This window comes from Peromyscus leucopus, chromosome 5 (genome assembly GCF_004664715.2).
Source record: "Peromyscus leucopus breed LL Stock chromosome 5, UCI_PerLeu_2.1, whole genome shotgun sequence".
Lineage (NCBI taxonomy): Eukaryota > Metazoa > Chordata > Mammalia > Rodentia > Cricetidae > Peromyscus > Peromyscus leucopus.
The window spans coordinates 101,577,852-101,603,559 of record NC_051067.1 but is presented as its reverse complement, the minus strand read 5'-3'; positions in this window follow the sequence as shown (position 1 = coordinate 101,603,559).

Here is a 25,708-nt window from a genome sequence, read left to right as displayed (position 1 = left end):
AATTGGATACAATGAATTATTTTATTTATTGTAGGTAGAGTTCATCACTCTACTTACAATTTCTTACAATAAGATGCACTCTACTTACAATTACTTACAATAAGGTGCACTCTACTTACAATTACTTACAATAAGATGCACATCTTATTTCCTAAAGTCTTTAAGGAAAAGAAAGTAACTGATCATGTTATCTCCAGTAAGGTGGTGGTGCTATTTCTGTGTGGGCACCTCCACTGTACATAATGATTTATTCCATTATAGACCATGCCTTTCATCACCCCCACCCCCACTCCCACACACACAGCCACCTTCAAGGGGACAAGTTACCAACAGAAAACAGGTTTTTATCTCCTCCATATGAACTCAGAATAACACAGTACTCCTTTCTTGTTTTCTCCTTGCTGACAGCTGCCCACTGATCTCTTTCCTTCTCCAAACTTGCTAAGTAATTAATCTGTAAGGCTCGAAGCAAAAGACCAGCTACTCTTTAGAAACCACTGAGACTTTCAAGAGCAAAAGGACAGCACACTGAATCAAATACTAGTCTCCATTTCAACACCACCCTGTGTAATTTTACCAGTAGGGCCCAGCAAGGCTTCCCTGTCTTCTACAATCATTGTGACCATTTTCTCAGCCTTTTGGCATATACTTGAAATCTTGTTTTCTGTTAGTCATATCCTTTTAGATCTGTGTCTTTATTTGGGAAAGGAGTGCAGCTCTGACTCTATCGTTTTCTGCTCCCACCCCAAACACACAAAACAACAAAACCCAAATTATGTAAATCATTGTTTCTATTCACAGTTCAATATGATAAAGAGACTCCTGGACTTCATAGCCACACAGAGATTCCTTTATGTATTCCCTCTGAGGCAGAGGTCAGCCTGGCATAAATTTACATAAGTAAGTGGAACCCTCCAGACATGCTCCAGGGTGTACTTCTAAGTCTATCTTCAGGCAGGGGCTGATAATCTTTTTTTACTAAAAAGTCAAAGAAACAGAGACTATAAATTTATCTCTTCATCTCTTGTACTCCAACCCAATATAATTTAGATGTAGTTTGTCTGTATAATTATTTCATGGGGAGTCTCAGGAAAGAAATTAACTGCAATTATCTCTAGATGGATGAGATTCTGGAACATTTTTCATTAATATTATTACTATTATTAGTTTAATTTTCTACAGTGTTCATGATTCCTATTTGTTATTAAAGATATCAGCCTCTGATTTCTGACATTACAAATAGGAATCATTGAATAATTGTCTGATATATTCATAGTTGTACAGGTATCCTTACACATGCAATAAAGGAGCTATTAGCTAGTAGAAGTTGATCCAGATGTATTACCCCATGGGGACTTCTATATGACCAGTTTAAATTTTTTTTCATACCAAGATCATGTGAAGTTGTGTAAAATATTATCTTTTGAAGACTTCTCTTCTTCACTATAAGCATCTGCCTTAATAAAAAATATTTTAGTTATTTTGAAGTGTGTAGAAGGGGATACATTTGCTATGGCAACATGTAAAGGCCAGAGCATCATTTTCAGGAGTTAGTTTTCTTTCTTTCATCATGAGGGATTTGCCACATGGTTGACAAAAATTGATAACCTATTAACATTGGGAGGTGGTGAATAAGACTTGTGACACTGCTTTTTCTTTGAATGTTTGAGAGTTTTAATAATAAAATATATGCATGAACAAAGATTTATATTTATAAACACCTATTTATATGTATTTTGTGAGTTTATCTGTGTAATTTATTTATGTTATCCATTTACTCACCTATCATATGATGATGGCATTTCTCTACCTATGATTAAAATAATGACTTGCTGTGTAACACGAATCATAAAAGGTCTTATTAAATAAAAAACACAGAGCCAGAAATTTGGTTTAAAGCCTTAGAGAGATCAGGGAAATATGGAAAGCCACCAGCTAACCTCACCTCACCAACTCCACAGCTTTCAAAGAGCAAATGACTTCCCGTCTACCCAGGCTTATATGCCATGCTTTTCTGCCCTCTTATTGACTCTTAGCCCAGCTACCTCACTTCCTCTTCCTACACAGCTCTGTTACTGTCTCTCTGTACAGATGATCAGGTCGCTATGGTTGGTATTGGAATTAAAGGCCTGTGTCACCACACTTGGCTCTGTTCCCTAGTGAGGCCTTGAACACTCAGAGATCCTGCCTGCTAAGGGATTAAGGGCATGTGCTACCTGACTTCTTTCTTTACTTAAAATGGCTGGCCTTTTCCCTCTGATCTCCAGGTAAACTTTATTTATTAATGTACAAATAAAATATTACCAAGTTTCAGCACAAATAAAAATATCACCACATTACTGAGCGTTTCTTCAGTGCTGGTATGGATAAGAAGGACTTGACTGACATTATGTACCTAATCTGCAAATGAGTTTTATATGGATAAACTAACTTAAACTAGAGAATTTATTCATAAACAGTAGACTTTTCACAAGGTTTTTGAAGACTCCTAAAGTAAAGCATACCTGTCTTTCTGCCCTGGGACTCATATTAGTAATGCCACTTTTCATTGTTAGCCTCAGGCCACCCTACAGACTAAGTTTATGTCATTTTATTTCCTATGATCAAGGTATTGCCTAATTCATATATTCCACTTCTATGTTTAGAGTCAAGTAAAACGATGTGATAAGTTCTTTTTTATCCGTTAAACTCCAGGGGACAGTCCTTTCCTTTCTCTTTCTTTCCTTGCACTTCGTTTGTGATTTGTTCACAATCAAAGCCTGCTATTTTGAGATACTGTTTTCTCCAAGATATTCTAAAGGCAATGAATTAAAACTGCATTCCAGACAGTGGAGAGAAGTCTTCTTGACAGACTGCAGTTCTGCTGACCCAAACTTGCCCTGGCACCCAAGGGTGAAAGAGCACTTGAGAGCAGCAATCAGCATCTCATTTCCTTCCTCTTCTCTGGACGGGAGATATTAATTGTCTGATAGGCTCTACCCCACTGCCGAGCCTCTCTCACACAAGTCTCATTCATTGTACCTATTGTTTATTGCCAAACTAGCATGTCATATTTAGAAGTCAAAAGGGAAGAGCTCCCCTCATTATAGAGGTTTGAGGCTGTTGAGCTGTTAAACAATAAGTGAGAAAAATTATTATTGTTTAACATGAAAAAATCAGTGGCATGGAATTTTAAGCCAGCATTTCCATTTGAAGGCATGAATAATGTAGTTATGGTAATATAGTTGCTATTCATAATTACGAGCACTTCATTCCTCCACATGTTCTCATGTCACACAGAGCAGGCTGGTGAGATCTGGTCTGCTTCTGATTGTTTTTGCTGCATTTTGCATTATAAATTATACTCCACTCAATCCTGACTACCCCAACTGAATGGCAGCTGTTGGCAATATTAAAGTCAACAGCAGCATGTCTCCAAACCACCTCTGCAGGACAAAATGTGTCTGTTAAATTGGAGTTTCACTCCAATCAAAAGTTAGATCTCCTTGATATCAAGTCACTCATTTAACCATTTTAATAATGAAAGATGTTTGTTCTAAGTTTAAGGATCAGGGTCCATCCTGTACATGGAGCATTCCAAGGCAACTAGGGAAAGTCTAGATATTAAGTATTTATAAGTTTTGTTGTATTTTTTTTTTAACAACAGTGAAGACCACTGGTGTTCTCTTGAATCACATTTTGTTACAAATAACAGACTTTCCACTTTAGTTGACTCTAGTATGAAACCACTAGATTGTATTATTTTTGTTTCAATTAAATATTGTAACTGCTCAGTATCTTGACATGTCTGGTATTATATACTAAACAGGAAATAACTGTATAAAATACCTTTCAAAATTAACAATTCTTAAAAAATTATCTGTCTCAACCTGGTACTGTACCTCATGTCAATTCACAAAGATAGCCCTTACCTAAAAGGGGAAATGAGAGTTTTCTGGAGTAAAATATTTGTGACCATGGTCTGGCAAAACAGATTCAAGTTCACCCAAATTCTGTGTTCCCATGTGAATGTAGTTTTATGAAGTTTTTATGCTGATAGAAAAGAATGTCATAAATCAAGGCAAAGTATGTTGGCGGAAAGATTAAGCAGGATGTAGCAAAGCAGAGAAATCTCAGCTATGGATCATAGATGCTCTCTGTTGACTCAGTCTTTGGTTTAAACTTAGGGTTTTATTAGCTTATACATTCAGAAGCATTTATATCTGTTAGTCATAGGATGTTAGGGCCAGATAGGTAAGGAATAGGCTACTTAGAAAGTAAATGATAGCACAAGATAACTATAATTTGGCTCTAGATCTGTAACATTCCAACCTCACTGCATCACTGAACTTCTCATCAGTCAACCAGCCATTAAAGGCAGAACCTTTTTCCAGGCATTATTCTTCACACTTAATTGGTAGACATTTTTTTCCTCTTAAATATTTTTATTGAACAAACTTTGTTTACATAAAATATATTCTGGTCACACTTTTACCCTCTTCCAACTCCTACCAGATCCTCCACACCTCCCTAAGCACCCAACTCTGTGCCTTTCTTAAAATTTAATAAATAATTTATTTATTTTACATCCTGACCACAGTTGTCCCTCCCATCTCTCCTCCCATTCCCTCTCTCCACCTCTCCTCTGCCCCCCTCAATTTACTCCTTCTCTGTTTCTGTTCAGAAAAGGGCAGGGCTCTCATGGGTATCAACAAAGCATAGTATATCAAGTTGTATTAAGACTAAGCACCTCCCCTTGTATTAACACTGGTCAAGGCAATCCAGTACAAGAAATAGGTTCCCAAGAGTCAGCCAAAGCATTAGGGACAGATCTTGCTCCCACTGTTAGGAGTCCCACAGGAGATCAAGCTATACAACTGTCACATACATGCAGAGGGCCTAGGTTGGTCCCATTCAGCCTCCCTGGTTCTTGGTTCAGATACTGAGCGTTCTTTTGAGCAAGGTTAATTGCTGCTGTGGATTTTCTTGTGATGTGCTTGACCTTTCTGGCTCCTACAATCCTTCCTCCTTCAGCACGATTACCTGAGCTCAGCCTTGTTTAACAACTAAGATACTCTGAGTTCAATGACTGATACCAAATACATTGAGTGTGGAGGTACATACTTGTAATCTCAGCATTCAGGATGTAGAAGCAGGAGGGCTAGAAGTTCAAGAATATCTTCTACTCATAGTGAGTTCAAAGTTAGCCTGGCTTACATTTTTGATACAAAAATAAAAAAAAATAAAAAAACATCAAAACCAATCCTAAAAAAAAGTCTATCTCCCAATAACTCACTGAGCTAAGTATTACATTTTCAAAAATTTGAAACTGAAAATATTTCCTTTTAATGACTTCTCAATTAAGTGACTTCTCACTTTAAAAAATGTATGTACTTTTGGCATCATCATATTCCTATTGTCCCTAAAATGGCTAAATCAAGACCTTATTTTAAAAAGTAACATTAGATTTGACTTTGGTCATGATGAGTGTTAAAGTCCTTATGCACAAGATAAAAGGTAGCTTTCATTTTACCAAAATTGACTGACATTGAACAGTGAACTAACAAGATTATGTGTGTGTGTGTGTGTGTATATATATATATATATATATATATATATATATATATATATATATATATATTTGTCTGGAAAATGTTCCAAGAATTTTTCACTATTTGAAAAATATGCAAACTGAAAAAAGAACTGAAATTGATTGACATGGGGTTTTAAAGAAAAGAATGTTAAGGAAGAAAAGAAAGAAGAATGGATGACAGGTAATGAGGGAAAATATTATGAGTAAAAAGCTTATGAATACTCCTGAACCTGAAATAACACAAGATAAGAGTGAAATTTACAAAGCAAATATAATTAAAAGTATAGTCCCAGACAACTGCATTCTCTTGTTATCTTCTAAAATATCTTCCATCTGTGAGAGGCATTTTCCTATATTGAGGAAACATCAAAAGTCCTTTCCTTTAGTTTCCACTAAATTTTTTGTAAATGTGGGCATATCCAGAAGCAAGTCTTTCCACCATCTTTTTATTTATTTATTTATTTATTTTTTATTTTACAACACCATTCAGTTCCACATAATAGCCACAGATTCCCATGCTTTCCCCTCCTCCCCGCCCCCCTACCCCTACCCCTCCCCCAGCCCATCCCCCATTCCCACCTCCTCCAGATCAAGGTCTCCCCCGAGGACCGGGATCGACCTGATAGATTCAGTCCAGGCAGGTCCAGTCCCCCCCCTCCCAGACCGAGCCAAGCATCCCTGCATAAGTCCCAGGATTCAAACAGCCAACTCATGCAACGAGCCCAGGCAAATGGATGGATCTAGAAAAAATCATCCTGAGTGAGGTAACCCAGACTCAGAAAGACAAATATGGTATGTACTCACTCATAGGAAGATGCTAGATGTGGAACAAGGATGACTGGACTGCTACTCACATCACCAGTGAGGCTACCTGGAAAACGGGACCCCAAGAAAGACACAGAGAAATGGATGAGATCTACATCCACCATCTTTTTTTTAAAACTTCTTTTCCTTAGAAAATAGGTGGGGTTCATGACAGAGTGAAGTGGATTGCTCTCGGGGGTGCAAGTAGACAATGGCTGAAGGATCACTGCAGAAAAAAATTACTTTCAGGTGGTGAGACTGAATGATATCCAAAAAGAACTTCATGTCAGCCTACCTTTCAGGTAGGCTCTATACTATTTCTAAAGTCTCTAGAGGTGGCTGTTTCTTCTGATGTGCATTTTTCTGTCCAGGAGATTGACAGGCCTCTTATTTGAGGCCTTATATCTTTATTAGAAAGCCTCTAGCTAGATAGAAAACTTAGAAGGTTTAGGTAGTTATCTTTTAGTGACCTTCAGGCTGTTCAGAATGTCACTTCTCTACCCAGGTTCAGAGATAGAATTCAAGAATAGATAGATTCCATTCTTTTGATCAATAATCAAAGGCATGATGTTTTGACTCCAGGAACTGATTGTGAAGGAGAACTCCATTCCTAGTGAACTTAAAAATTTTAACATCTGAATAGATTCCTAATAATCCATAATGAAGAACTGAGACTCTAAAACCATCCAAGAGGTAGGCATCAAGTGAAGCTAGATACTTCCTGCTCAAAAGAATCATATAAGGAGTTAGTGTCTATAATCCTGTTCACTTATTGCCTTGAGATTAGAATCTAGGGGGCCCAGATAGATGGTGTTAGAATGCTCTAGGACTATCTGAGGGAAGATCTCCTGTAAATGATCTGACATAAAAATAAAACAGTCATTAAGTACATAAAATCTAAAATCTAACATAATCACAAAGATTATAAAAGGTGTAACTCATGGATTCTACCAAGAAAATTCTGAAGGCCAATTGCAAAACTGGTTTTTGAAAGGGATGTTAGTGTCTGGAATGTTTTGAACTTGATATTTTAGATTATGTAAAGTAGATGAGACATTAGTAGAACTATCAGTAGAATTCACTTTGAATTAGTAGACCTTGGCAACCAGGTTCAGGATGAAAGAGACGGGACTGGCCTGATTAATGTACATTGTTTGTAGTTTATTCCAGCCATTGTCCTGAACAGGAGATAGCTGTTGTGCAATTATGGAAGTACATGAAATGGGGAGAAGTCAAAGACCCAAGTATTGTCTTGCTTAGTATTTGGAGTAAAGGTGTAAGCCCAAATAAAGGATGAGTTTTCATCTTTCATATCAGAAGACATGAAAAAATGGCTGGCTGGAAACAAATTCAGATAGACAAGGATGATGCTTCAAGGAAGGAGGAGTGAATAGTAGACTTCCATTTTTGTAATGTTTTAACAGTCAAGTTTTTAAGATTTTTTATAGGCTGACTGGACTAAAAGTCCATGTTTCTGCTAGAGATTATCCTTTAAGGAGTAGAAGACATAACATCATTTGGGTATCTGTTTTTATCAATAGTGTTCTATTCCAAAGCTAGAGAGGACATTACCAGAAAAATATAGGTGAGGAGTAAGTAATTCCATAGACAGACTAAAGACACAATAAAATATTTGGTCATGGAGTCCCATTAATGCCCATTAACTGGAAAGAGCTGAAGGGCAAAAGTGTGAAATACATAGTTAAGAACGGTACAGAAGTTCCTGCTACCATGTAGAGTATTTATGGTCCTACCCATAACTTCTGTTGAAGTACCCTGCACTTAAGGTTGCGTTCACCATGTCTGGACAGCTCTCTGAGCTGAGCACAAAATGGAGGCCTCCCTTTCCAGAAGGTTTCCTTCCCTACGTGGATAGTGTCTTTAGACTTGGAGACCTGACCTTATCTGGCAGCTGTCCCTAAACCTAGATGCCTGATCTATCTTAAGTGTAACATTTGAGAAAGATCCTTGGAGATGCTTTCCCCCTGCTGCCCATGGTAGGACCTTCCTTCAAAATGCAAAATAGATGATGCCCCAGCAACTGTCTCTATCCTCTATATTTCCCTTCACTTTGAACTGAAATTGAGCAGTGACACTGAAATTGTCTTCTGGAAAGCTTTTTTTTTTTTTTTTTTTTTTTGTCATACTCACATAACAACATCTATTTGAACCCTGTTAACTTCCTCTGCTCATGCCTCTGTCATGGACTGACCTGTAGCCAAAAATCTTCAAGGAAGAAGGAGACCCACAAACTTCAAGATTTATGTGAGGTTCTACCTCTACTGATGGTGATGGTTGAGTTGGGAGCAACCAAAACTGATGCCTTTCTAATGCCAGAAGCAAAATTTGAGGCTCTGATCTTGTTATCCTTTAATTCCTTGGCCAGTAAGTTCTCCAGTCATCTGTCTTATTTCATTAAGGGCAAGGAGCCTTAGAAGTTGCCCAAATTTCCTGATAAACCACTACACTTATTTCCAAAGTGGCTGTACAAGTTTACATTTCCACCAACAGTGGAGGAGTGTTCCACTTGCTCCACATCCTCTCTAACATAAGTTTTCTGCAGTGCTTTTGATCTTAGACATTTTGACAAGTGTAAGATGGTATCTCAGAGTCACTGGGACACCTTGTGTAGCCTTGAGGCAGGGCGAAGGGCTTGGACTTGCCTCTACTGGATGTGCTTCCCCATGGGAGGCCTTTTCTTCTGTGGGAGTGAGTAGGGTGGATTAGGAGGGGCAGACTGGGGGGTGGGAGGAGGGAAGAGGGGGATCTTTGATTGGTGTGTGAAATGAATGAAACATTTTTCTTAATAATAATAATAATAATAATAATAATAATAATAATAAAAAGAAGTTGCCCAAGAAGCAAGCATGTTTAGTTTTAGTCACCTGTCTACTGACAGATACAGAATACATTCTATGGTCTACTTTTTCCAGGTGGAGACTGAGTGGGTTATCTCATTACTATAGAAAGCTATAAGAAATTCTACATACCTTTTTACTTATCTATCTATCTATCTATCTATCTATCTATCTATCTATCTATCTATCTTTCTCCTCTCCATCCCTCTATCCCATTTCTTTTTGCCCCCTCTGTCCTTTGCCTAGATCTTTGTTATAGCTATGTTTAGGAAATAGCACTTTGAGTCTTGGTACCCAAAGACAATTATGATTTCCTTGTGATATCAGGAGCAGATGGAATATGAAGCCAACTGAAGAAGCATTTTCCCTTCAGAGGAGAAAGAAACAATTACAGTTTACTTTTGTACAGCTTTCCTAAAATGTTCTAAAGAGCCAATAGAGCTGTCATTAGTTTGCAGCTACTGGTCATTTCTCTCCAACTTTATGTTTAAATTGCCTGGTTATGTTGTTTGTGTACAGATAAGTTAACAACTTTTGTTCTAAAGTTTAGAGATTAAATTTGTCTCAATTATAAAGATTACATGGAAAGGTAAAGCAATAGAAATCAAAGGGGATTTACTCATATAGAAAAGAAAGAATGCTTGTTCACCATCTTTATAACAGGAACAAAGCATGCTCAGGACTCCTGTGAGTCATTTTAACCTTTGTGCATGTGTTCCATGACTTTGAACTCATGATGCCCAGAAGCATGTTTGCTCACTGTATTTTTTAATATGTAACTTGTACATGTTCAACAAAATGAGCATTCTTGGAAGCTTGCTTACCTCAAAGTGCTTTCCTCTATGAAAATATATAAACCTTCTGAGGGAGAACTTTATGCTTCCTTTGTTTATGGCAGCCACTGATTTGGAAAGGAAGGCAGTGCTCACTTTGTCTCATATAGGTATGAACTTGTTCTGTACTGATTTATCTTTTGTCTGTGTTGTTTGGCTTTTCACTTGCCCAGATGTGAGCCTCTTAAATTGCTCACATGATCACTTTAGTGTGATTTACTGCTCTGGCCTCCATTTTGTGCCTCTTACTGGCATAGGCCTAGAATACTCAGCTAAATATTAAGCTTTACCATACACCCAGCACAAACCACTCTCTTCTCATTTCATTAAAGAGTCAATAGAAAGAAATGCAATTGGTCTTTATTTAGTTATCTACCATAAAATAAATAATATTAGGCTAAAATATTCTGAATCCTGAAATTATCTTCTTCCTCCTCTTTCTTCTATCTTTCCTTATCTACTCCTTCATTTTTCTCTAAACAAAGTTGTTTTTTTTTTTTTTTTTTTTTTTTTTGTCCTAAAGTCTATAAATCTCTGAAACAGAACCACTGAATCCCAGTAAGGTGAAGGATGAATGATGAAGTAGCATCCTATCCAACTACTTTCAGAAACATTACTGTAACTCATGATTATTGATTGCCTGCTGAGTAAAAGACAGTATGTTTGGCTTTCTAAGCGAATTAATATTTAAAGAGTTTGCGATACACTGTAGTAAGCCAAGGCTACAGAATACGTAAACAATATCAATCTGCATCGAAAATTATTCATTTGCTAAATTTTCAGCAAAACTCTCAGCAGAAATGAGAGTCTTGAATCTTTACTTGCTACATGCTCTAGCAGCTGTGTGACTTGGATCAAGTTCCTTAACCTCCATGAGCATGGGTTTGCTTCAATGTAAAACAAATGCTAATGATGCTTATCACTTTGTTGTATTCCGAGAATTAGATGGGAAAAAGAGTGCTTAGTGCTAAATAAATATTAATTTACTAACCTTTACTAACCACTCTAGCCCTCAGCCTTTTCTTTCTCAGATTTTTTGACTGGAGTAGTAAATTAAAAACTTTCACATTTTTATGAACCCAATACCAGATTCTTTGTACATTTCAACTTGCAGGTGAGTGAGGAGCACTCATTATCATCTTGGAAGTTAAGATTGAAATTCAAACACCCTATTGATGTTATTTGGTGAATAAATATTAGCATACTTTCCTCCAAATTTATAGTGTTATTTATATATTTTTAAAGTTTCTACATTGATCTCAAGAATAATATGTGGGTTCCATGGAAGTTTGAGAGAGAAAGAGAGAAGAAGACAAAAGCAACATGTGATACTGAATCAGACTAGGTCTCAAGGTAAGAAATGGTTCACAGAAGCCATTTTGGACAGTTACAGAACTACCGCAACATTTATATCTTCTGTAGGAGTGTTAATTAATCATCCTCAAAGCTACCAGCTTCAATCTTTTGTCTTCACTCAATAGATTGATTTCCAGGAACCATGACTGAGCAGCTCATCCTGAAAATTAAATATCTATACATAGAAGAAATTCCACAGTCTGTGCTGCTGGAATGTTTTCATTCTGTAATGGTTAATCTTCATTTTCAACATGACCATTAACCTCAAAGACACACCTAGTATTTTCTGAGACACTTAACTGAAGAATGGGCCACACTAACTGTGGTTGGCATCAGCCACTGGATAGACCCTTGTACTATGTAAGACAGGCAAAGGAAGCTGAGCAGCAGCATGCTTCTTTCTCCAACCTGACTACAGGATCATTGTGACAAGCTGGCTCAAGATCTAGCTGCCACACTGTCTCTGCCATTTTGAATTGTATTCTTTCAAGCTCTAATCAGAGTAAACCCTGGCTTTCTTAATCTTCTTTGCTCATATGGCTTGTCATAGCAACCAGAGATATAACTACTACAGATTCAGTAGGCTATTAAGGGACAGCATAATTATATATGCTGTGGTATTTGGGGGAAGATGATTTGGAAAATCTGTAAAATGAAGGTTATGCTAAGGTCAAACTTGTATTTTAATAGAGCTCTAAATCTGTTCTCAAATGGAACACATTTGAGAATATCTCTCTCTCCCAATGAATCTTGACTAGAAGTAAAATTACCAGAGAAAATAGTGTAAGCCCCACCCACTTGCTTGACACAATTCCTGTTTTACATAATGTGGTGGCTGTGCATAAATGATTTACCATCTGCTTGTTTTCCCACACAGGCTAGGGAAAAATAACCTGGGACTGAAGTTTAGTGATAGAGCACAGATTGGTAAGACGCTCACCATAGTCTGAACCAAAAATATCTTTTTAAATTCTAGTTAAATTTTTACAATGTCATAACCAGGTAATCATTTAAATTGTATTTTTAAATGTATAAGATAATAATAAAACTATTTTTATAACTTACATGAAAGTATACAGATTGAGAGTAATGCAATGTTTATTATATCCCAAAGCAGAATTAGATCTGCTTAGGAGAGATCAAGGCTAGTTTTCCCTAGAGTAAATAACTCCTTTTTTCAAGATGTACCTTATAAAGTCACTACTATACCTGGAGAGCACAGAAGACTGTAACAGAATACAGAGACCAGAAATAACTCAACTATAGACAGGCTTTCAGTTTTCCGCTAGTGCAATCATCACACACAAAGTAGGGAAAAGGTTTTGTTTTTTGTTGTTGTTGTTTTGTTTTGTTTTTTTTAACTAAACAGAGTTAGGAAAAATGAGTATACATAGATAGAGTAAGGAATGGACCCTTATTTCACAAACACAAAACCAAACTCTTAATGGGTTAAAAAAAATCTAAAACTTAACAGAAACCATACAACTATTTAGAGAAAACAGGGGAAATTCCTTCTTTTGATATTGATATTAACAAAGACTTTTTTCATGTCTCATCAAAATTTCAGGCCACAGATAATAACAAAGAAGAGTGATGAAATCAAGTTAAAATATGACCTCAAACAACAGCCTAAAAATGGAGAGGGTATTACTATCCAAAGTATATAAGAAACTCAGTCAAGTCAATAAGCAAAGTATTTAAAATCCTAATTGAAGAAATCTTAATAATGTTGCCCTAAAGTAGGCATGAAGTAGTCAGCAGGTATATGAAATGGTGTAATGAATCACTAATAGGGAAATGTATCTTGAAACCATGATGAAACAACACCATGCATCTTTTAGGATAATTTTATTAAAAAGACAAAAAAAATATCACGTTTTGGTGATGGTGTGGAAGAGGAAAAGCCTGTTATCCTGTCAGTCATGATGTTAAGTGGGTACAACTATGCTGGAAACCCTGTAGATATTACCTCCAAATTAAAACTTTCATAACCCTGTTACTGAATAATAACTTTTTTGGGTACCTAGCTAAAGAAATTAAATCAGTAAAAGGTGGAGATTATTAAACTCCTATATTCATTGCAACATTATTCATTATAATCTGATATGGAAACAACCTGAGTATGTGCTGTTGATGTATAAGTTAATAAAGTTTTTTATTAATATATGTGTATACACACACACACACACACACACACACACACACACACACGTATCTCGACATGGGTAGATAGGCCTGGAACATATTCTAATTTTTAGATAATAAAATAAAAAAAAAAACATTGTGTTTTCTTACTTATATTCACTTATATGAAGAATTTCTATACAAGTTAGTTTTAACTACCAAATCAACCCAACCTAGAATCTTGTGGGAATAGAACATCACTGGGGAATTATTTAGACTAGGTTGGCATGTGGGCTTGTCTGTGGAAAGTTATCTTCATTGATAATTTATGGCGCCATCATGGGTGGCACCATTACTTGGGCAGGAGGTCCTGAAAATTATGATATGAGAAAGCTAGCGAACAGCAAGAACACATGCAAGGATCCATGTGTTAATTCGTCTCTGCTGTTGATATAGATACAATGCTTAACAATGGACCAGAAACTGGAGTTGTAAGTCAAAGAAATCCTCTCTAACTGACGTTGTTTTGTCAGGGTATTTTATCACAGTAACAAAGATGAAACTAGAATGGGTTCTTTAAAACATAACGACAACACACTGTTCAAACTTTTGTCATCTTTCAGTGTGCAGTTACCTTTTAAGGCCCTACATCCCTATTCTTTGCAAATTATGATTTCTAAAATAAGTAGCAGCTCTCTGGTATGCAAAATGTATTCCTTGGTCAAGTGCTTGGAGAAGAAATTAAATAACAGAGACAGCAGCATTAACTTTCTGAGATAGATTAAGACATACCTGAAGGAGAAAAAAAAAAAAAAAAACCTCCATTGAGTATCACATGGTATACATTGCCTGCACTCCTCTCTCTGTGTTGGTTATATTTACATTTCTATTTATTAGGCTGTGGCCACAGGACTCATATCTGGGCTGTGGAATCATCTTATTGCTCCTATAAAATATTTTCTGATCCTTAAAAGGGCCGTGGTTTTACTGTGTAAAAGGATCTTGTGACAGGGCAAGTCAGTGTAGAAGTTCCTCCATCTTGAATTCTTGCTGAGGTCATTCTAGGTTTAACGAGAATTTGATCTTCTTGATGGAGAATCCCTCAGCAAATTACCCAACTCTATTTGAAGAACCAAAGGTCAGGATGTTCTGGCTAACTTATCTTAGTTTCTGTCAAACTGCCTGCTTCTGTTAAAACTGCTTGCTTCTGTGAAGCGCCCCTACAGCTGCCAAGTGAGATGGTAGGACTGGTTTCTGCCTTTAAGAACCTAATGTTCTGCACACACAAGGCCACACTTAGGTCCCTGAATACCTAACAGTGATCCCTGCCAACTGGAATAATGACTTTTCATTGGCTATAAACTATATTTGAGTGGTCTTCTCCGGTGGGCCACTGTAACATTTAAAACTAGGATCAGTCAAATGAATAAATAATGAAAGAACAGCTATATCAGAGTTTTTGGAGATCTTAAATAAATGAGTATGCACTTACCTCCATACCTATGTACTTTAGATGCATCATTGTTTCCACTGTCTGGAAATGCACAGCCAGAAATACTTTCTAGTAGCCTTCTCTGATAGTTTCATGCCCTTAGAGTTTTAAGAAACTCTGACCTAATCCCAGTGACTAGTTTTATGGACAGAATGAGAGAATCCAGGAAGAGGACATGCTTGTTATTGGTAAACATGCAGTCTGTGTACTATTCCAGTAATATTTCTATAACACAATTTAATATCCATAAAATTGTATTAACATTTTTCTACTTATAATGGCATGATTGCTAAATGATATCTGCATTTTGTCTTCTTTGAAAACTCTGCTTCCAATGAGTTATGAAATTTATATTGCTATATAGTGATACAACTATAATTTTTGAGATTAAGCATGCTTTATATGGAATAAACACATTTCAAATAAAAAGAGACCAGAGGATTGTATACAAATAGAATTTAGAGTAAATCAGTGCTCGAGAATGAATACAAATGGTTCTTGATAATTAGAACTGTGATGAGACAAATTTTATTTGAACCTATGCCACTAATAAAATGTAAATTATAATATACTGCTCTTATAGTTCATGCAATATTAAAATTAACATGAAAGTTCCACTGAACACATGGGTACTTTATTATTTACAGTATTGTGAAATTATATGTAGATTTAGTCAAAATGAAAGGGAATTTATTCAGAACTTTCATTGGAAAATTTGTAGCATATTTTTAAAGTACATTCTAACACTGGAAAATGACACCTGGTTACTCCACAGGATTTATTCTTTGAATCAGAACAAAACTTTGATAGAGCTGTCACATCCAGTTGAAAGATGTAATGTGTTCTGAGAAAGAAGCTTAGCTTCTGGTTATTTAGTAGTTTGTACATAAATGGTCAACTCTCCAGCTTTTCTACCCACTGGATTCCTAATGTCTATACTAATTCTAGCACAGAGATGTGTGAGTGGATGTGCACATGGCGAAAAAGGCTCTGTGAAGTTCTACAACAAGTCCTCTATAGATATGTGTGTATTTACTTTTTTGTATTTTTGTTACCTTACACAATATGTGTGCACATTCTACTGTAACCTCAAATGTAAATTACATATGTTATTCCCAGTCAGCCTTAAAAAACCATCATTTTGAATTCTCAGAAACCAAATTTCCAGTTCTCTTTCACTGTCACTCACTGTATTTATCTCTAAAATTATAAACAAAATCAACCATCACTTTCCGTCTCTTCTTAGAAACAAATAATCTTCATTGAAAAGATAACAAACATCCCTATTTGAATATTATAGGTAGTTTCAAGTAAAGACATCTCCATACCCTTGGGAGGTGAAAGGCACTCAAAAAGAAGTCATCAAATGTGATGTGTGCTATAGAAAGCTACAGAATAGTAAAGGTAAGCCCAATAAACCATAACTAGAGCTGAAACATAGAACAGTCATTTAGGAATTGAACTTCCTTGCAGATTAACTACATTAAGAGTTCATACCACTCTAGTAATTTTGGCCAACATAAGGAATACAAATGACAACTACGAACATTGATGTAAGGTAAGGGAAACAGTCATACAAGGTTGATGACAATGTAAGCTTGAATAACCTTTCTAAAATTAGTCTGGAATTTTCTCAAAACCACATAAACCAAGTATATCACTTTATCATACACCTGAAGGGCTTTATATCTTACTACAAGGACACTTGCAATATGCTTATTGCTTCCATATTCACAATAGCTGAGAAAAGGAAACAGTTAATGTTCATCAACAGAGGCACTGCTGGTCAAAGTTTATAGCAGTACACATCTATGACTATAAACACAGATACTTAAAAAAACAGTTTTTGAACAATAGTATTCTTTAGAAAAGCAATTCTCAAGCTGTGACCCCTTTGGGGTTCAAATGACCCTTTTATAGAGGTCACATCTGCATATCAGATACTTACACTATGATACTTACAATCATAACAGTAGCAAAATTAAAGTTATGAAGTAGCAATGAAAATAATTTTATGGTTGAGGGTCACCACAAAACGAGGAACTATATTAAATTTAGGTAGGGTGAGAACTACAGTTTAGAAAACATCAGTAAATTCTCCCTTACAGCCTGTGATTTCCCTATGAGTAAAGGAAAATCTAACATTGGTTTCAGCCCTTCTTTCATTCATTTCTTCACTCTTTTTTCTCCTTCCCCTCCAACTGTGTTTTGATTTATACACATTTCTCAGTAATTCTATAACACATTTCTGACAATTCTACAGTTGAGATGAATGTTGAAGTTCATGGTAAACATAATGGACTGCTGGCAATGCCGTCAATGTTCCTCCTGATCCTGAGATTTTTCACACCTTCACTGAGCATTATTTCTTCTCTAGCTCAGTGTTCTTTTGGGTGACTTGGGCAAGTAAAAGAGATGTCTTTGGCTTCAAGGGAATCCTTTTCTAAAGTACATTAGATGAGGGCAGAAAAAAGTCTATTCAAAAAACATGATGTCAGGGTCTTCAAATAGGAAGGATACAGGCCAATTATTCACATTAAGCAATCAAATATAACCATGAACACCCACACCCAGAAGTCCACACCCAAAAGTCTTTTCAATGTCAAATTTTGTGGCTGAACATCAAGTTGAGCCTCTAAAATGAAATGGCTTCAAATGTAATGCACAACACCATTAGGGGAGCCTCCTAAGATGCAAACCATGGTCGTCTGATGAAGGGCATTATTATTTTATTCATAAAAAAAATCACCATGGGAACAATCACTAGACAAAATAAAATGTTATCATAAGTTTAAATCTGTGATTAGAGAAGAAATAGTCTTCTGAATGCCATGCTGATTAGGGAGATAAAGCAGAGAGTCTTCTAACATGACTTAAATTATAGCAGATAGGACAGGATGCTTCTTGCATATGCAAGGAACACAAATATTGGTCACTGGCATCGAGGATAATAAGTGAAAATGATTTTCTCACTCTAATAGTTAAACATGTGCTCAATTTATCTAAATCCTATTGGATAAGGAAGGTACAATTTAGAATATACTAGGCTTAGTGTGAATCAGACTATTGTAGATTATTTTGTAATATTTTAATAAGGTCTTATGTTACTTTTTCTATCTACTGAGTCTAATTTCAAACAATAAAAGAATAGGATGAAGATCACTCTATTACAAAGGTACAAAAACTGCCAAGAATCTATGTAGAAAAGCTTTTGGAGGAGCAAGGACTGGCCCTCAGTCCTTTAAAAAGAGTTAGCTATATCCAGGGGCACTGTTCAGCCATAAGTAATACGACTCCACGTTTGCCTGTATAACCTAATTGTAAGTACTGCCATCTCATATTTGTCTAAGTAGTATTTATTGAGAATCTAGAGTCCCTTGTAATAGAACATGGTGCTCTTTTGTTATGTATTATATTTGTCAGTCACTTCAGTCTTTCCCATAGGGAAATAATATGTGGGTAGGAATAACCATCAAAATTGCTAGGTGAACACTACAATTATGTGTGAAAGGCAGCTATATGATTTTAATGTTTAAAGAGAACAAATTATGACAACTCTAAGTTTCCATTCTTTAAGGTGGTTTTTGCTTTATGGGGGCAATACAACCACTGACTTTCTGTCTTGTTCCTTTGCATTACCTTGGGTAACTTTCAGTATATTAATAGTGTGAGTCAGGGAAATAAGAATAATCATTTTAAGTAGACAAGTTAGCTAAAATATCTAGTAAGTCACTTTTCCCATAAGTTTGTTCTAACTTAATTTTTTCAAATGAAAAATAAATGCATGAAGGAAGGAAGGAAGGGAAGAAGGAAGGAAGGAAGAGAAGAGAAAGGAAGGAAGAAGGAAGAAAGAAAGAAGGAAGGAAGGAAGGAAGGAAGGAAGGAAGGAAGGAAGGAAGAAGGAAGAAAGAAAAAAGAAAGAAAGAAAATAAGTAAATAAATAAATGATACTCTTGGGAAATGTGTTTGTCTTGTGTTCCTACAGCCTCTGCTGTGTATCTGAGCCTCCAGCATGGAGAATAGAAGCATGTGTATAAAAATAAAGGCTTTTGAAATTTCTGTCCCAGTTGCAGCTGTGAGAAAGCTTGCCCCAACCATAAAATGAATGCTTCAATCAGGCATACATCTGGGTCTTCTTAGGAAGAATAAAGTCTTTCTGAGAAAGCAAAGCCAAAAGGAATATGCCCCACTGGACCAGCAAATGCACTTTGCATTTTGCTGAAGTCGTGGAAACAGGGGCAGGAACCCTGGAAGTCACTAAGAGCAAGAAGCATTAAGGTTCAACTCAATGACAGATGACAGGTGAACTATAGAAGGAGCCCAAAGAAACAACTGTCTTCTGGCAATGTGCTTTGTGACCAGGGAAAATTATCATTTTTCATAACTTTGTACACTGATATAGAAAAATTCTTTGGATTTATCCATTGTGATACAATGCTAAACAAATGCACACTTATATGTGTTTTTGAGATAAAATAAAATCACACTCAGTGTGGAGCAAAACATAAGAATTAAGCTTAGACATATAAGACCAAAATGTTGGAAACGGCATGTCAATTGTTTAAGAAAACATATAATTAATATCCATTACCAGTAGTGAGGCAACAATGGGAGTTAGACACCCATAATATTTAACCTGAAAACCTAAATTTAGATACCAGGTAATAAATAAAAATTACATTTATTGCTAATTTATGTGAGTACTGAGAATAAATTTCTATTAACCTACAAATATTTAGGCATTCATTTTAAATGACCATTCTTCTGAAGAAAGAGATAGATGAATTCCATCATTGATAAAGTATAAAAAAATTAGTGGAACACATCTTCTATTACTATTTTAATCAGCTAGAAAAGTGCATTCCAAGTTTAACATGCTTAGGATTATGTAGAAGTCTTGTGAAAACAGAGCCTGACTTGTTAGGCCTAGAAAACATCTCATGATTATGGACTTGTAGTAAGTACCTAGGTGAGACATGATGGTATTGATCCACAAATCACACATTGGCTGGCAAGGGATGGAAAGACTATGTCCTCATTATACACAATCATAAAATGAATCAAGTCACAGGCCAAAATAGAAACCAAATTACATAAAAATATGCATGTAAAACCACCAACTTCAAATAAAGTTACCTCTGTGGACCAAAATGAAGACATAAATTCATTGATTGATAGGAAATTTTAAGATAGCTTTTTTTTTTTTTAACTTATGTTAGAATTTAACACCACTAGGATTTTTTCTCTTCAAAATAAAAAGTGAAGTCCCTCCTTACGTATGGGTACTGTAGCATGAATCTTAAAAGTTCTTATTAATAAAATCAAACCTGAGGCCAGTTATTGGGGTGAATACTGGAAGGTCAGAGAGACAGGACAAGCCACAGCTATCTCACCTTGCCAATTCCTCAGCTGGTCCTGTTTCCTCAGACTGGAAACTTCTGTGTCCTCATCCCAATGGCTCTCAGCTGAACTGCTGCTTAAAAGCCTGAATGCTTAACCAGCCAAATGCTGAACCAGCCAAATGCTGCTAGTTTCTGGTCCTCACGCCTTATATATCTTTCTGCTTTCTACCACCACTCTCTGGGATGGCTTAAAGCCTGGCTTTCTGGGATTAAAGGCGTGTGTCACCATGCTTGACTGTTTCCAATGTGACCTTGAACTCACAGAGATCCAGAGGGATTTCTGTCTCTGGAATGTTTGGATTAAAGGCGTGTGCTATCATTGCCTAACTAGTGGCTTTTCTGTTCTCTGACCCCAGATAAGTTTATTAAGGTACACGATATTTTGGGGAACACAATACCACCACATTACACAACCAGTGTTCTTGAAATATTAAATTATTTAAGGTACTGTTGCTGTTGATTTGTTTCTGAGTAAATTCTCTGGGCCCCTTAAGCCGGTAAAGCTAAACAATTGTCTCACTCCACTGCTATTGGTTCACAGTGGATGAGTTCCCATTAGTTTAATTTGGTTGAACTGCTTAAGGGGAACCTGGCAGTGGGATCAGGATCAATCCCTGCTCTATGAGTGGACTTTTTGGAGCCCAGTGCCTATGGTAGGACACCTTACACAGCCTTGGCTCAGGAGGAGGAGCTTAGACCTGCCTCAACTGAATGTACTAGGTTCTGTTGACTCCCCATGGGAGTCCTTACCTTGAAGGAGGTGGGAATGGGGGATGGGTTGGATAGGAAGTCTGGGAGGGTGGGAGGAGGTAGGAGGGGAGTGTCTATTGATGGTATGTAAAAGAAAATTTAATAATAATAAAAAATGAAAAAAATTCTCTGGGACTTTGTGTGCATTCCTCCCCTGTTCTCCTCATTGCTACCAGATGAAATTAGATCCTTATCTCCTACTGCACAAAACTTAACTCCAGAGTGCAACATAAGCAAAGATCCTCTGAATCTGATAGAGGAGAATAGCATGCCTGGTAATGTAAGCCTAGCTGACTAACTATGGCTTGAGAGGTCATGGACCCTAGAGGAGAACTCACTATTGCCCCTTAGCTAACCCAGTGTAATGGTGTAATGTCTAACTGTTTTAAATACTTATGTTTATACCCACAGATTTGGAAGCTATGATTCCTCATCTTTTTTTTTTTTTGAACCAGAGATCATTGCAGAAACCCACAACAGACCAAAATGCATGCAGAGAGAACCATTTACCATGAGGTGCTCAGCTACAAGTTAATACATTTGTTTATTATTTGACACCTAATGCCTAAGCCTTAGGGAAGATTTCAGAAAAAGAGGTGGGAAAATGATAAAAACCTCAGGACCAAGACATGTTGTCTAAGATAGTGAGTTCTATATATAATCAGTAGGCTGTACCTATGAAATCTCAAAAATATAATCAACTTAAAAGTAATGCATAACACCAGTTGACATGCCAATGTGAAAGGACGAAATTGAACAATGCCCTACCTCTAGATAAAGAGTTTCAGGCAATGGAGAGAGGATGAAAGAGCAAGGTAGAAGAAATTTGAGGAAAGGTAATGATCACTGAATACCACTGAAAATGCCAAATGCTACATGGAAAGCTACTATTGTGAGAGCTTGTGTGTGTGTGTGTGTGTGTGTGTGTGTGTGTGTGTGTGTATTGCTTAAATGTAGTTTCCCTAGGAGACCATCCCTTCCACATACACCATAGGTTATCAAATAGAAAGGCCAGTTCTAGGTAAAGGTTAATTATTTTATGAACTACTGAGGAGCACTATTCAGCTGGGAACCTTAAAAACTAAAAGAGAGACTTTTATGATAAGATATGCCCACTGATACAATACTGGCACAGATATCATATGAGTAAACAATAACTTTATGATGGGATTTAAAATCTGCTTCACAAGACAGAACCCTTGCATGTTATCATTAACTAGGCCCAAACCCCACAGCTGACTAGATCATAGATCACTATAGCAATTGATTAATTAATTGATTTTAATATTGGTATTTTATGACTTAAGTCTGCCTTGTTTTGATTTTGTTTGCCTTTTCAGCTTTTTTTATGCATCTGCTTTTGAATTTTTCTGACTTTCTAATGACCATTCCTATAACTTTAAAAGTATGTTTTTGTTTCTCTAATGTATGAGGTTATTTGTTGGTAGACAATGTTCAGTGAACCCAAAAGACATTAATATATATAAACATCATCTTTTCATGACCATGTCATGTAGCCAACTACCTCTTTTAGTGTCACAAATAAACAGCTATATTTATTTTCTTCACTTTCCATTGCATTGTATTTTTCTTGTACATATACTAAGGACCACTTCAAACCATTTTGTAACTGTTGTCTCACACACCAAATATGATCTGAGAAACTGAAGTGGAGGGAAATTTTGGTGCATTTAGGATTTTCAATTACTTGCTCTTCTCTTATTTCCTGTGTTGTGTGCTCATCATTTTGCTTCCCATACATCTTGACAGCAGAACTGCTATTAACATTTTATACTTCAGGTGACGTGTGTCTTTTTCTTCCTAAACCTTCATTATTTTTTTTTTAATTTACTACTGTTTTTAGTTTCGTTTTTAAAAATTATGTTCTATTCATTTGTGTGTGTGTGGCAGGAGTTAGACAGGCTTGTCTAGCAAGTGCCTTTAATGGATGAACCATCTCACCATCTATTATTTATAATTTTGTTCTTATTTATACTTTCTGTTGCAATTATCCATTTATTCTATAGACACATTTGTTACTTCTTTACTGTCCTCGATTCTATTTATCTCACGTGCTATTTTTTATTTCATTTGTTGTTTTGAAGAGACATATTTATTCATTTATTTATTGATTTGCTGTGGTCTGAACCTTGAGTCTTATTTATCAATACAAATGTTCTACCTCTGAACTGTATCCTGAGTCTTTCATTTTCTCAGGTGGATTTTTAATTACTCATTGACACATCCCCACAAAGCACATGCTAAGGACATCCAGGAGTGCTCAGGATGATCACAGAGGTGTACTGCATTTTAATTCATGCATTTGCCCATGGCTCCTTTGCTAGGATTTCCTCATTACTGACATGGTTGTTATCCAGACAGCAGAGGGGTGAGGGGTGATCTCATTGCCTCTGGTCAATGTTTAAAAGCTCTGACTTATTATATAGCTTCTTGTAACTCTAATCCGGTGGACAGGAGTGGAGTACCCAGAATCCGCCAGGTTTGACGGAAATCCAAATGTTTCTCTTGGTCTCCACTTATATTATGTGAGGTTAGTGTTCATTACATCTAATGAATCTCATGTGATACTCCCCTTTTGGATGAAAGCACATCTCATTATCTTCTATTCATAAACAAAGTCTTTGCCACCCACTCAGGTTACTTGTATCATGGGTCAGAGTGGCATTATATTTTACTCTGATGTGTTAGCTGTAGCAGAACTACTATTACTCCTAAAAGTTTTCATTTTCATTTTTATTTTGGGGATATAAGGGTTCCATCTGTGATACTTTAATGTTGTTTTGTGATTTAGAAGATAAATAAGAAATTCAAAGAATTCAATATTATTTCTAAAAAAAACAGAGTTTTAAAGTAAGTCAGTGATTCAAGAAATGATTAACAAGAATAAATGTATTTGTCTTTATATTTTATTATATTCATATTTTAAAAATGTTGTTATGTATATTAATAACACAAATCATTATGTATACTTTTATGAATTAGGAAATTAGTTTTTATGTTATTTTATTTTGTGTTGTTAAAATGGATGCCTTTTGTGTATAAATATATTCATACAAAAATATTTCGATATGTATATAAACAAATAAGTCTTACTTACCTGTTTTCTTGCTGTAATAAAATGCTCTGAAAAAGCAGCATAAGGTAAGCTCACAGTTCAACTTAGTCTATGCAGTCAATGCTCAGGAGACTGGAGTTTCTGGTCACATTGCATATACCGTCAGAAAAAGGAGCAATGGGTATTTATGACACTTTCTTCTTATATTGTAAAGCCCAGGACCCAAGCCCAGGAAATGATGCTGTTCAACTTTTGGGCCTGCCTTCCCTCTCAATTAGCCTAATTAAATATTCCTTCTCTGGTATACCAGGTGGTTCTAGGTCTTGTCAATTGAACAATCAGCATCAACCATCATTACATATATTTGTAGCACAGTTGAGCACACTTGAAATATTACCTAGAACTCTAATTTATTTTTATTGATGTAATTAGATCCTTATTTATTTGTTTCATGGTGCATTTACTAATGAAATATTTCAGCAAGTAAGCTGATCAAATTCCTTTATTTCGAGTAGTCCTCAGTTGAGGCATGTGGCAATACTTGGAGGAGACAGTTATTATTGTCAAAACTACTTGAGTGTTATCTCATAAATCAAGTCCAGCAATCTTCTAAACATCCTGTGGTGTGTAGGACAACAGAACTGTCCACCCATCCACATGTCTGCAAAAATGAATTCCTCAGGTTGGAGTGCCTATGGTTCGGGATGAGAGGCCCAGGAATGGACAAATATGTTTAGGATCTCACTAAGTACAGAAATATTTTAATTTTCTAAACATCAAATTTGTTTATATTCTCTGACTGCTCTAGAACTTACCAGGTTCTTGTAGAGAAAGTGGCTCTGAACCCGAGGTTCAAAAAAGGGCAACTATGATCAACCTATCAAGCCATATGTTTTCCTAGAATTGCTGGTTCCAAGAAGGCCATATTTCTTATGAGGATGCACTTTTCTACCAGACAAAACCAATCTCTAAACATCCATAGACAGAATGAGTCTGAGTCCTAACATCTGGGAGTATAATGCCTGTTTCTCTGAGGTCTTTCTATGAGCAGGCCACATCACATACATCAAATGTCTATTATTCAGTTGCTTTATTCTTTGTTGATAGAATGTCCAGATAGAATTCTTCTAAAAAGCAAGATGATTTTAGTCTAATTTGCACTGAATTCCTTATTTGGCTGCTGCTTTTCTCACAGCTTCCTCCTATTCCATCTCTCTGAAAACACTTTATGTTGCCTTCTTTTATTTTATTTTTGTAAAAAACAAAACATAATTAAGGCATGATTCACATATACATATTTTAAATACATTTACAAAGTTTTGCAACTGCAACAGCAAAACAATTTCACTCACAAAACATCTCTGGACTCCTTTAATTGAAACAATTCTAGAGGATGCAATCTGATTGCAGGAACAAAAAACAAACAAACAACAAAAAAACC